The following is a 15,120-nucleotide window of genomic DNA, read 5'->3' on the forward strand; positions in this document are numbered from 1 at the left end:
TATCTATCTATCTATCTATCTATCTACTTTTTTATTTATTTTCTTATTTGTTTTTCCGTTGAATTGTATTTAAAGTTTAAGAAAGTCCACTGTTAAAAAGACAAAGTTTTCTTTTAAAAGTCCAATAAATGCTTAATGAATAATCCTGTTAAATGACCCTGATCTCAATATTGATCAAAATAATCATGGTTATGATTTTAGCCCTAATCGAGCAGCTCTAACACACTGCTGTGGCCACCAGGGGGCCCCCAAGAACACAATGTCCCACAAGACAGGATGAAATGTTTATTTTGGTGATGAAAACACAGCATTGTGGGAAGGAGCTGGCTGGTCGTGGTTCGGCTCTGACACTCACTGTTTAACACGTTGTATCTGGTTCATTGAGTCTGAAGAAAAACCAAAGTTTCAAACCGACAGTTGGTCGTTTCGTGGTGAGTTATGATGTTGTGATTTAGGTGGAGGTTCACCATGACAACAGCACAGTGACGATGAGTGTGTTCTTACCACATGACATCACAGCAGTGTCATTGAGACAGGCGTAGATGACCTCTCCCTCTGTTTAAACACACACAGGTCAGAGTGCAAGAAATGACTTCATCATCATCATCATCATCATCATCGTTTACTGGTCAGTGTTTTTTTTACAGGTCGATTATGGAGGACCAGGGACGTCACAGGAAAATTCATTTCATATTTTAATAGACATTAAAAACAGGAATTGTAATAAGAATTTATAAATGAACGATTAATCCATCAATCAATACTTCAGATTTAAAAATGGATTTACAGAAACAACATAAAACTCTCATTAGATAAAACATTTATAAAAACATTTATTTATTCATGAATAAATAATAGAATTTGAAAAACTATTTCTAAATACCATAGAAATAAAAAAGATATAAGCTATCTTCCATTATTGAGTCTTAAACCTAAAGTTTCAGGTTTATTGTCATGTGCTTGATAAAAGTGAAAACATCATTCAAAATAATCAGTATTTAAATATTAATTATAAAAGTTTGAAGTATAATGAATATAAAAAGTTATTACCTGAAGAAAATAATAATAGTGATAGGAGTTAAAGCGATGAGTGTGAACAATGTAAACAGAAGTTTTCCTTTAAGGTCCAATCATTGCCGTATTAATTAAAATGAGTAACAATACATTTTACATGCAGCTCGTTATCACTGTGACTTACCAGCAGCAGGAGTGAAATACCAAGACGCAGCCAGCACTGAAAACACAACACAAGCTTGTGTCACTTCAAACACTTATTTCACTAAGTCAGGACAAAAACTGTGTCACAAACAATTATTACCAACAATAAACTGAAGGAAGTGACAGCTGCCATGAAGGTGAATGAAAGGAGGAGGTGTCCAACATCTTCACTCACAAATTATAAAATAATAAAATCAATTTTTAAAATTCTGAACATTAAAAATGAGACGTTATGAAGGTCTGAATGTCTGATGTCATAATGTAAAACCTCCACAGTAGAAAAGATGAACGTGAAATCAAGCTGGTATCATCATCATCTTCATTTAATCAAAGAGAAAATTGTTTAAAATTTCATAAAACTTTGATCCTGTGAAGGTTTGATGAGTCAGTGAAGGAACAAGTTACAGCTCCGTCTTCAGCAAATGAAAAACAGTTTCAACCATGAATCTTCTGAGTAAATGAACATCTGAGGTAAGAGGAGTCAAAACACTCAGAGGCATAAATAATATAAAACTGGAATTTATTAATTTATATGTTTTTCCTCCGTGATCTTAACATCATAATCCACAATATTCATGTGTCCCACTGCGGGACAGTGTCCAGGGAGTAAATCTGCATTCTGACATTTATAAATTACTGTATTACAACATCCAACTGATTGAAAACAGTTATTACACCATATATGTTTGTATTTCAGAACAAATCTGCCAGGAGAGTAAAACCGTCTCCAAACAGCAGATACTCACAGCCGAAGGCGACCAGCCTCAGTGGGACCATGTTGGCGTCTCTCAGCCTCCTGTCGTGTCTTCCACCTGCAGACGGTCTGACAGTGAGCGCGGCATCTGGACGTCCAGGTATTTATGTGTCCGTCCTGACGGCAGACATGCAGACGCCTGTCCCCCGTCGCCGCAGGCATGCGGGGCCTCCTGCCCCAGATGTGATGAACATGTAAAACCCTGCGGAGCTGCAGGAGAGAGATCTATAAAGCCACAGGTTTCAGGACCTTTAACTCTTTAAATCCCAGCTGCTCCTCATTCTCCTCCATATTTCTCATTAAGAAGCTCAAAACTTAAAAGCAAAAACATCTGGATCTGTTAAAGCAGGGCTGGAAACTGTGTCGGCTAACAGGCCCACATTTACCAAATGTGCATGTTTTGAAGAACCTATGGCCTTTTTTACACCACAGTACATATACAGCTCCATATAGGGACTTTAATCTCTGTGACGGACTCAGTGGTTTTTCTGCACAAACATCGAAACCTTACTCCTGAAATCCAGCTGCCTGTTGATGATGTGAAGCTCTCACAGTGGCCTGGATCCAGCACCAATTCAAAAAGGTCTGGTTCTGTCCACACTGACGCCTAAAGCCTGAGTTGGAAAAGAACTGAGCCAATCAGAGCTTTACAGGCAGGAAGACTGAAGACGTCAACTTCTTTTACCAGAGAAAAATAAAGAAAGGAAAATGAGGATGCGGTGTTTGCAGCTCGTGCAGGTCGTTGTCAGTCAATAACAAGATTTGAACTGATGCATTTCTTTGACCCACGTGACAAACGTTAAAGTGATAAGTTCAGGTATTGTGACGTGGCGTTCAGGTCAGTGTTTGACCTGCAGTAGATTCAGATCAGCTCCCAGCAGCAGCAGCTGAGTGATGAGCTGCTGAGGACGAGGACATCTGCAACTTTAAAAACATGTCCACAGAAAAAAGCTAATATCAGTTTAAGTGCAGGTTTATCTTGCTGTCAAACAGCCCTTTATTTTGGAAATACAGTTTGTGAACAGTTAAATTTATCCTATGACTCCACAGATCAGCTGTTTGAGTCGGACAGAGACTCACAAACTACCTTGTGTTTCCAGGGCAGTTTCACGCCAAATAGAACTGAGTTTTTAGAAAAGTGGGTAAAACACAGGTGTGAATGTTCTGTGTTTCCACTGGGTGATGTTATATGAGTAAAGCTGCGTTTTCTCCTCTCGCGACATCGTTCCAATTAAAAGTGACGACAGACTTCCAACACCTGCCTCTTCGGTCGGATCCGGCTCCTTCGGGCCTGCTCCTTCAGTCGTCTGAAAAAAACCACCTCACAGCATTTGAGAGTTTATTTTTAATTTCACAGATTTAAACAGGTGAATGGAAACGCACCTTCTGACTCGATGTCAACAACAACAAAGTGGCTGCTTCACTGAGGTAGGACTGATGACGGGACCTTTGTATCGTGTTAGAGAAAAGCGAACAGGGGTTTGTATTTACGTTGTTTGATTGCACGACTAAACGTCTTTAAAGTCACGGTTCAGCTCCAGTCGAAGACAGAGCCAACAGCATGTATGAGGTTTTTTTCTTGTATGTGCTGAAAATGTCCCAACATGCATCAGCAGCCTCTTGAAGAAGTCCAGGTGGTCGCCTCAGGCTCATAAATACCACAGTCCACTGCGGCAGGTCATAACTGAGCAACAGGAGGTCGACATCATTATAATCTTACACAAGTGACGAGAGCTTTTAACTGACAGGCGGCTTCAAATGTTCATTTTAATGTTTTAATGACGCATGTCGAGTTCAGGCTTGAGAACAGAAACTCGACTGAAAATGAAGATTGGAGTCAGACTCGTCTCTCATTTAACACTTGTGTGTTTTTTTCCTTTTTCCCTTCAGTTATTGAACCTCATTTAATTTTTATTCTATTGTTATATAGATATACACAGTTTCAGTCAAAAGTTTACATAAAGCTGTAGGACACATTAATGAAGTCGAGATCGCCTCTTTACTTCCCGTCAGTTGTTGTGTTTTACTTCCTGTCATTATTAACTTCTCTTGTGCCTCGATAACAGGGGCTTGTACTATTTTCATCAACGAACCACTCGACCCCTCTCCACCTCCCCACACAGGGGAGCAGGAACTTAAATCAACCATGATCCACCGTATCTTAACTCAAGTGTTTGTGTTTTATTGTCATTTGAAAGGTTTCCACACTGTGAAAACTGAGTGATCTGTGCCAACAGAAGGAGGACCTCATGTACAGAGCAGCCCGTTTGTTTCCATTCATCTGGTTGTGGAGAAGGGAGACTGCATGGACATCCTTAGTTCTCTAATGTGCTGTGATGATGATGATGGTAGAAAACCTCTCCCAGTTCAGCTTCCTCTGATGAAACGACAGACTAACTACTGATGAGTTTGTTTATTATTCTCTGTCTTCAGGATTCACAGGTTCAGTTTCTTACCTGAAACTTCATCCTGCTGTTGTTGACAGGTGATGGTAGCAACACTTTTAAGATCAGAATTTATAAATATTAAACAGTGATTAAGTGATGGATCATCTCTAGCACTGTCACCACCTCCACAGGTGAAAGTATTTACAGATTAACATCAACATGTTTTTGATCCTTCATTGTCAGTGTTGTCAGACAACATTTAAATATTTCTAGTATTTATGTTGTTCAAGCTAACAAAGAAATAGTCACACAATGCTGTACGTGTTACTATTGTGAAGATTCATACTAGATGTGTTCTATAAAAACCATCAACAAAGTTAAAGCAAGAGCTTCATAAATAACTGACCACATAACATGACCACATGTCATGATGGTTCTCAGCTCTCAGTGATGTTCTTTATTCTGACAGAGACAGAATCATTCCAACAGATGTTCTGACTCCTGTCATCAATAATGAAATGAACTAGAGCTGAAAACTAGCCGACTAACACTGAACCAAACTTAATATGAACAAACACGACACACACGTCCGCTGCTCTGCTTCATTGATGAATGAATTTAACAATTTCATAATATTGCAAAATAACACGTGGGGGGATGCTGACATTAGGTTTTTTTGTCTTTATTGGTGACAAACACAAACAGAAGGTGACACAGAAGACATTTTAACCATGACGCACGATAGACAAGCGACAAAGTGTAAATAAAGTGACATTTTGTTTGTGATTGTATATAATAATAATGACAAAATAACAATGATGAGAATTGATAACAATTATAATGGCAACAATGGTATATTATACTTGCAATAACTGATTACGATGATAATGGCAGCAATGAACATACTACATATTATTATACTATTTAATATTAGTATTAGTATTAGAAGTAGTAGCAGTTCACAGGTTTACAGGCTGTAAAGTCACTTCTCTCTCTCTGGTTTGTTTCCATCAGGTTTTCTCTCTGTGGCACCGGCGCCATCTTGTGGAGCTCTGAGAACGTGAGTCTCCCGGAGGTAGGTGAAAACAGTCGGATTAAATAAATGAAATAGTCCGTTTTGTGGATGTAATCGAATTTCGTATGTTGGTTTTATGTTAGAATGACTTCCAGATACGTTTTAAATGACTTATGGGCGTATTAGTCGTGTGTATTTTATTGCAGAGTGATTTGTTGTATCGTTGACCTAGCTAACTTGATGACGTCAGTCAGTTAGCCTCACGCTAACTTGGTAACATCAGTCAGTTAGCCTCACGCTAACTTGATAACGTCAGTCAGTTAGCCTCACGCTAACTTGGTAACATCAGTCAGTTAGCCTCACGCTAACTTGATAACGTCAGTCAGTTAGCCTCACGCTAACTTGGTAACATCAGTCAGTTAGCCTCACGCTAACTTGATAACGTCAGTCAGTTAGCCTCACGCTAACTTGGTAACATCAGTCAGTTAGCCTCACGCTAACTTGGTAACGTCTGTCAGTTAGCCTCACGCTAACTTGGTAACGTCAGTCAGTTAGCCTCACGCTAACTTGGTAACGTCAGTCAGTTAGCTAGGCTACAGTTCTTTCTCTGACTCCGGAGCAGAATGAAATGTTGATGGATGGGATTCTTCTTCTTCCCTCCCACATTCTTTCTGAGCCGTCCTTATTTTCTGTTTCTATCGTTGTGGTACGGCGATGGAACATCAGTCAGATTTCAACCTAACTACAGGTGTAACATCATCGACCTCAGGTGAGTTTTCGACCCATTTCAGTTTGTTTTAGTAACTTTACCTGAGCTGGAACAGCTTTGTTTTTTTCCCTCATTACACAGGTGACTTCAGGTAAATGTGCAGGTTAGATCAGGTGAAGGAGGAGGAAACAGCTACAATAAATATTACTATTATAATTTTATCGTTTTGTTTTTGTCTTGCCTCCAGATTTTGTCTTTCAGTCGAACTAGTTTAATCAATCTGGAATAACTTGAGTCTGTGAATGTATCTTGATAAAGTTTGTGTTTATAGAAACTTTAACTGGCGCCATTTTTTTTAAAACATCTATTCATTGCACATTTTGTTAATTTTACAAACAAGGAACAACAGAACAAGAAGGCACATGTAGATAATTGATAATAATAACAAAAGTACTACTAATAATATAATAATTATAATGATAAATACGATAAATGAGTGTGTATATATCAACATACATATATATGTACATACATACACCCAAACATAGAGTCGGCGTAGAATAGTAGAAAATTATATATTCTCTGCATATACACACACTTATCGCTTTGATAATATCCACATAGTAACAGAATATTTTACATTTAACATTGTGTATGTACTACAACAATCATAGCGATTAAAAGGAAAAAGGGGGTGGGGGGACAAAAGAAACAAAAAGCAAGAAAACTTGTCTAGCTTGTCCTTCGTGGTGAAGCCTGTCAGCCATTGTGAGGTAACTGGTGCCATTTTAATTAAACTGGTAAAACCAGTTAGAGGAGTTAGGTTAGACTGACGTTTAGTTTATTATTTTTAATGTTTTCTGTCTATCTCAACATCTGCATTTTAATTTTTGTCCTTATTAATTTTTTTTCCTTATATATATTAGTGTCAATGTGTGTATATATTTGGAGTCAGTGCAGTGACGAATGACACTGTGGCAACCAGGAGTGACATTGTACAGTTTATATAACTGATACATGTAATAATAAAACCCTTAGTGATATATGAATGGATATTTTACATAATACACAATATCCTGCATTTGATCAATGTTATGTAATGAAGATAATTTGAGCTTTGGTTTTCTCTTCAATTTTTGTCACATTATTCTGTATTTGTACAAAAAACCGTCACTACAAATGAATAAAATGTTGAAATCACTGTGGACTGTGTGTCCTTGTAACGTTCTTTGCTCTAACTCCACCCTCATTGTTTTGGTCAGACTCCTGCAGTGGTTTAATGGCAGTTCCATCAGACTCTTTCACTGTTGTAAAGTGATGAACACTGCATGAAACATGAAATCAGTCTTTTCATGTTACTAGCAGTTAACCTTTAGACGTTGTAAGTTACGGATCACTATTGTCACATGAAAACCTAATAACTATTCATGTGATGGTTGAGGAGGTTCTGTGACCACTGTTGGCTCATGTAGAAACCTCTCAAAATGCTTTTGGATGATTTCAAATATGATGCATCATCAAGCTGCTAAAATGCGAGGAGTCAAAGCAAATACCACATAACCTCCAAGGGAACCTTGTTGCATGTCATACCTGTCTCCCTCACTCTGGCTTTGTTTACTGTCTCTCTGTGGATTGTCAACTGTCTCTCTGAACTGATACAAAGATTTAACTCAACAGTGACTGTGGACTGAACTAAAGGTTAGTATTTTAAAGAACTTATATGTTGTACCACTGAATGCTTTTGGTTTCCAGTGGTAAAAGAAGAAATCTGATGTTAAGAGAAGCAACAAAATGTGAATATAAAAAACCTCTGCTACAAATAACAAGTATTATTGTCTAAATGTAGTTGAAGTATTAAAAGTAACAGTAGCCCGCACTGATTCATTAACATAAACATAATTTTAATACTGTGTAATTTAGTGATTTCATGTTAAGTGATGCATCATATTTATAACAGAGCTGAAGCAATAAGTTGATCAACAGAAACTAACCAGAAATTCACCACCATAGGCCTCACCTATATAACATTGTGCAGACATACATGCAACAACAAAAGAGTACATGACATAAACCAACTGTAATAAAATCATAACCAATATTTCAGAATGCAATACAGAAAACATTAAGCAGCACTGAATTCTGCAGAATACTGACCCAAACTACCTGCAGTTCTTCATCACCACCACTAGATGGAGACAGAGACATACTGTACTTTGGCCGTATGACTTTTAACAGTGGCTTCAATACAGACTATGAAGTGTCCACTACAGAATACAGGATGTTTTTGTCTCATATAATGATCAGTATGTGGAAAAAGATTCAACTGTTATTCTTTATTTTATAATTGTAAAAAAAAATTAGTATGAATAGTTTAGTTATGAAAGTGTGTCTGCATTCCTTAAATGAAGGAGGAGTGATAAACACATACTGAACTAGACTAGATACCAGGCTGATTTACACATCTCACAGACTACACTCACCCAACTTTAATCCTTTGTTTCGGAAACTGAGACGCGACTCTCCACCGCCCCCCGCCCCGCCCACCACAATTTCCCCTCCCCCTCCTCTCTTTTTGGTGAACAGCATAATTTCACTTTCATTTGTGTGGAGGATTTCTGACGCACTTCAGTTGGTGAGTAAATTCAACTTATAGTAAAATACCAACATTAATTTAACTGTCGCGGACTGATCAACAGATCCGATCATTAACCCGCACGAAGCGTTAGTATTGACATTATCGACTGAAAATCGATTAGTGATCATGTCAGGTGCGTCTGTTCAGATTAGATTCACAGTTCGATATAATCACAGTAACTTCACTAAATGAGCTGGAAACAGATTTCTGATCATCCGCTCGTTATCCAGACCGTCCGCTCAGGTGAATAACTGAGTTCACTTCGGGTAAAGGCGGTAAATTAGTTCTGCTGTCTGAAGCGGAAATTGATCAAACATCAGCAAGAAAACTAAGATTTTCCGGTGTTTTGATGTTTTGATGTTTTGATGTTAAACGCAAAATTCATTCTGTTTATAATCTGGGAAGAAAATCTGTTTCTGTGGGACACAGTTTCAACCACTATGTCTTTAGTTGTCAACTCTTACATAAAGTGTAAACCCGCCATTGCAGCGTGGTGACGGATCCAGGAAGAGGTGTCAGACTCAAAGAGACAAAGCACCATCTAAATAATGTTTGATTTTATTAACATTAGATGCATAAATGTCTTTGTACTTTAACTATAACATCGAGTTCACATTATTTATTTATTTATTAAGTCATTTAATTTAGGGATGTGTGTGTGTGTGTGTGTGTGTGTGTGTGCGCGCGTGTGTGACCACACCCCACTATGCACACACTCAGACCTTCCTTGCTCAGTAAGGATCAGCATAGAGAAGCCGGATGTAAAGAAGGAAAGTTGCTGGTTTGATGTTCAGAAGTGACTGAGTTGATGCAGCAGCAACAGAACAGACTGATTTAACTGGGAAGCTCCGACTTCAAACAGTCTCATTTATTTTATCATTACAAGTTCTCCCCAAGATATTTTATATATTTGTTTAGCTGGCTACAGTAACTTATGTTCTGCTCATAATGTTAACGTAGCTTGGATGTCATGAAGTCACTTAGACGCAGAACGAGAGGATGTTTGTGCTTCAACATCAACACATTTACTGATAGAAACTCTTTTCTCCTCACGCTGATGTGTGAGCTGATGTTTGGCATATTCTTGATGTTTACCGATGTCAATGCATTTAATTAATGTTTTAATAAAATATTAAATTTCAGATTCTAAATTTTAATTGATTGAAGTTATGAAGCAGCCATGTTTTTAGACCTTATGAAACCCATGTCTATAATTATCTGTATGTGAATATGTGAGGTAATTATTTTTTGTTGCACGTCTCTTAGATTTCTGGATCCAGCAGTTGTTTGATGTCTCCAGCTGAGTGACAGTATGGAGACAGCAGCAACAGGTGAGTCCTGTCAGACTTTATTAGTCTGGAGTTTCCCAGGTTTGTTGACGTCAGCTTTGGGTGAAGATATTGACAGTATGTTGTATCCCAATGTTAAAATGCAGCACAGCTCTTGACTGTGGTGCAACTGTGTCAGTTTTGTCATGAGCAGGTGCATCACGTGTTACTAGACCTGCCAACCTGAACGCTTTCTCCTTCCTTCACTGACCTATGAAAAAAATATTGTGAAGCTGGGAGGATTAACAAATGTGTGCTGTCCCCCAAAGGTTGGCAGCTCAGTGTCAGATAGAAACTGAGTCTTGTGACAAATTCTCTCAACTGCATAATGAATCTCATCATAATAACAACACATTGGTTTATATTTCAGTTACTAGTGGGTCTATAATGTTTAAGGGATACGTTTATTGTTTTTGTGCATTTCCAAGATGAAGTGACTTTACAGAAACTATTTTATAATTTTTTTTATGAATGACTGTGTTCCTCTGTCTGTCTTTACAGGCACAGATGTGTCCCTGAAGCGCAGCAGCAGCTATGGATATCTGCCACCTTACAGTGAGTTTCAGCTGAACTGAGTCTGAATTTCTCTGGTGTTTCATAGGACCTCAGTCTTTATTCATTAAACATCTCAAATAACTTGTAAGAATCACGCTGAAAGTTCTGGTGTTGGATCCAGACCTGTTTGGAGGCACCTGTGAGGGTCTTGTGTGGTGGTAACCCACCCACTCATCAGTGTTGAGGTGTCCTAACTGTGCTGGAGCTCTCGCTGTCATTTCTTCACAGTCTTGCATTTCAACACAAAGTGAGAAGTGAGACCTGTTTTTCTGTGGATTGTTTTGTTATAAGGAGAAAGGTAGACAGGACGTCTGGCTGCCTGACTTTCTCCTCTCAACTTAAAAACAGGGAGAAGATTGTCTGACTCATCTGTTCACAGACTCTGGTGTCCTGGGGATTGTAGTTTCTGGGTGATGGCACCATATGAATACTATGCCCATCACGCTTGATCTTTGTCTTGGAACAGATTAATGTTGAATATTATAAAATCCAAAATGCTCCTAAATGTTTTCCTTCATTAGAAATTAAGTCTAGATGAACTAGCGTGTGCACAGACTAAGGCTGTAACTGTAACAAGCTTTTGGGGAAAAGTTAATGTTCGAACTGTAGCGACCTGTTTGAATTTAAATTTCCAGCCTATAAGCACAGATGGTTTGAAGCAGTTTACCTTGTGATCCAACAGAGGGCGCTCTAAACATTCACTAACAGCTGGACCTGTGACCTGATGACCTTTCAGTAAACTAAGCAGCTAGTAATGTTGTGTTATTTGCTGTAAAAATGGAGGAAACTAACAAAGTACTTTAGGTTGTACACTGTAGATGGCAAAGTAACTAAACATAAGGCTGTTTATGGACTTCAGCTGCGTTACTCTACAACAGATGAGAGGAGCAACGTCAAGTACAACCTTATCTGACCGCCTGTTATTTTGCACACTGCACACCTGATTTATATGTAAGGATATGTGGGGTGTGTGCATGTTGTAATTCATTTGATTGAATTGTGTATTATCATTCTTAAAGACTGACTGACATGTGATGTGCATTATTTTAGGATTCAAGTTTTTCACGTCTGATGTTAAAAAAAGTGAACAAAAGCTGCAATAAATGGAAATATTGAACTGCAATACTTGTGAAATCACAATAATTAAAAATCACAATACGTGTCGAATCAGCACCCAAGTATTGTAGTGTCAAATAATTTATATTAAGTGTCATATAAAGAGATGAGCATATCGTCCCAGCCCAAACAAATACATTATATTCTATAATCTACACATTTTACAGGTCAATGACCTCTGGTTTGAGTTCATCTTCTTGACTTAGATATACACGTAGCTGACTTTTGTTTTTCGTTTCAGTGTCTGAGCTGAGGGTTGTTCTGCTGGGGAACAGCTGGTCAGAGAGGAGTTCAGTGGGGAACCTCATACTGGGAAAGACTGAGTTCAATAAAGCACCTGAATGCTGTGTGAGAATCAGTGGACCAGTGGAGGAGAAGAAAATAGTTGTCATCAACACCCCAGATCTGCTGGATCCCAACATCTCTGAACACAAACTGACAGAGTTTATACAAGACTGTGTGAGTCTCTCTGATCCTGGACCTCATGTGTTCCTGCTGGTTCTACAGCCTGAAGACTTCACTGAGGAACAGAAACTGAAGCTCTGCAGAGTCCTTCAACTCTTCAGTGATCAATCATTTGATCATTCACTGGTTCTGATATCAACACCCAGAGAGGACAGTTCAGGTTTGATGGAAAACTCACCATTAAAAGACATGATCATAAAATGTAGATACAGAAACCTGAAGCAGAAGAACCTGGACCGTGCAGAGCTGTTAACACGGTTGGGTCAAACTGCAAAGGAGAACAATGGAGAACATGTTTGTCATGAAAGATTTGAGGAACCAGAAGAAACTTTACCAGGTGATCATCAGAACTCAAAACAACAGAGAACAACAACTCCTACCACAGATGCTGTTAAAGCTGCTGGTGAGTGAAACAGTTATAAGAAGGGAATGAAAATGTTCAGGCAAATCCTCCTTTACTATATTAAAACATAAAGCTGCAAATTAATTCTGTCATCTTTTCACAGGGCTGCAGGTGGTAATGACTCCATCGCTCTCACCCTCAGAGAAAAACCCTCTGTCTCACAGTAAGTAAAGACATCACATTTATTTGCTGATAAATATTTGGTGGCATCTTCTCTCCAGGATTCAAGCAAACATCCACAAATTATTCATAATTGATAAGTTGTGTGTGTGTGTGTGTGTGTGTGTGTGTGTGTGTGTGTGTGTGTGTGTATAACAGCCCACCCTTGTCTCTGTAGCTGTTAACAAGGCATAGCATTTTTCTCATGCAGGCTTCCACACTGTAAAACACCAGAAAAGAGTAAAATCATTTCACATTATAATCTCCTTTGGGAACTTATTTGGAAAATAGATTGATCCTCTGCTTATCCTACTCCTCTACATGTTTACTGTGGTCACCTTCCTTTTTCAGGATCGAAGTACAGAGGATGCGAGGACCCTATTGAAACTATAGTGTTTCTTATTAGGCCCCGAGTACGGAGTGTGCCAGGGTCCAACCGAAAGTGCAAGGAAGTTATTGTTTCTGCTGAGATTATTATTATTTTGCTGGAAAAATGCATTGCTGAGGGCTTTAGCATGCTCGAAAACCCGCTAGAAGTAGGGCCATATGGGGACAAAGGTGCTCAGATGTTGATGAAATTCAGACGGATGATTGGTCACATCATAAAAGGACAATTTTTTTTTTGCAGTACAGGAAGTCAGCCATTTTGGATTTTCTGCAGCAATTTTCATTTTACTGACACATTTTTGAGGCCTTTAGGATGTGCAAAAACTCACAAAACTCTGCACACGTTTATACTAATGAACTGATATCGCCTTTGGGCATAGGTGTGGCAATTGGCTCTATAGCACCCCCTAGTTTCTTTAGGCATTTTTGTTGGGATAGGGGTGTTTGAAAACTCACGAAACATTGCACATACATCACAAGTGGCTTAACTCAGTAAACGGTATGGGAGTGGCAAAATTGGTCAAGGGCGCCCTGTAGAAAATGTCAACGAAGTAGCCCCCGCTGTAGGTTGCAACCAGATGTATGAAAAGTGGTGGGGATGTTTATTTCGATCTACAAAAAAGCCTCTTTAAGCTATACTATAAACCCAACCAGAAGTCAGCCATTTTGAATTTAGTGTACGATTTTGGTGTATTTTTCTGTAATTTCCAAGCATTGTACTTTAATGAACTCCTCCTAGAGATTTAATCAGATCAACTCCACATTTGGTCAGTACAATCTTAAGACTTTTGTAATATGAAATTATGAAGCTTTTTAGAGGTTGTTGTACTCCTAACAGGTTCACCACAACCACCTCAAACTTGGTCAGAAAATACTTCAGAACCTGATAATTCTTGGTTGTGAATATCATGAGTTTTTATTTAAGGGTGTGGCTCTGGTGGCACAGGGAATTGGAAACAAGAAGTTGCTTTTATTCCATTGACTCCATTGAATCTGACCCAAATTTCACATTTGATGGCATCTGCATACTAATATGAACTCATTGTCACAGTACCACCTACTGAAAACAGGAAGTGACTCTTGAGTAACAATCCTTTTATTTACATGACATGTGCATTGTCTGGTCTACACTCGATATACCGGAACATAATGTGTGCTTGTTGCATGGTCTCTGGCTCCACACAGTGGACACAATTAATTAACAATGCAAATAAACATGCAGTACTTCTTGTCCACTGCCACGCTGTCTGTGCAGGAAATCATAACCCATGAGTGTGGTGTCCAATGGTCACCACAATGCACAGCTGCTCTAACTGGCCTGCGGTGACACCTCCTGAGATGCACAGGAGTGCGAGGGCTGCTCTGGTTGCAGCTTTAATGATCTTTTTGTGTTTCATGGTGGCTGACAATGTGTCAAGTAACAAGTGGGTTTTCTTTTAAAGTGGAACATCTGTTCAGACATTGTTGTTTGGAGACACATGATTGTATCAGCCAGAAAATCTGATCTTACACAAATATTTCAGAAAGAGTAGTGAATAGCAGCCAAACAAAAGTGATGGTGGGTCTGGCACATTGTTTTGAAATCTAAGTTTTGTTTTTTGTGAGAAAGAATTTACTTTTTGTACATTTAAAAATTTTAAATCCATGTCAATTGTTGATACCATGACATTTTAACAAACTGAATGTTGACACTAATAGATGACTGACTGAAAAGACAAACAAGTGTGTAGATTTAAGCCCCTTAGTGAGTTTATGTCATTTTATCTTTGTCTGTGTTGTTTTACAGAATCTGCACTAAGGATTTTGTTGCTGGGGAAAAGTGATGACAAAAAGACAAAACTTGGTAATTTCATCATCAACGACCAAGGTTTTCATTCCCAAAAACAAATCAAACACTGTGTGGCCTCCTGTGGAGAGTGGAGAGGAAAACCATTAACAGTGGTGAAAGCTCCAGACATATTCAGTCTGTCTGTGGAGACACTGATAGAA

The 15,120-nt window shown here is 38.6% G+C and overlaps 1 pseudogene; it reads left to right on the plus strand.

Moving 5' to 3' along the window:
- The first annotated feature begins 1,993 nt into the window (after positions 1–1,993).
- Positions 1,994–15,120, plus strand: part of LOC111236972 — an 18,443-nt pseudogene continuing 5,316 nt past the window's right edge.

This window comes from Seriola dumerili, unplaced genomic scaffold, assembly GCF_002260705.1.
Source record: "Seriola dumerili isolate Sdu_G_001 unplaced genomic scaffold, Sdu_1.0 BDQW01000784.1, whole genome shotgun sequence".
In the NCBI taxonomy this organism is placed as follows: Eukaryota; Metazoa; Chordata; class Actinopteri; order Carangiformes; family Carangidae; genus Seriola; species Seriola dumerili.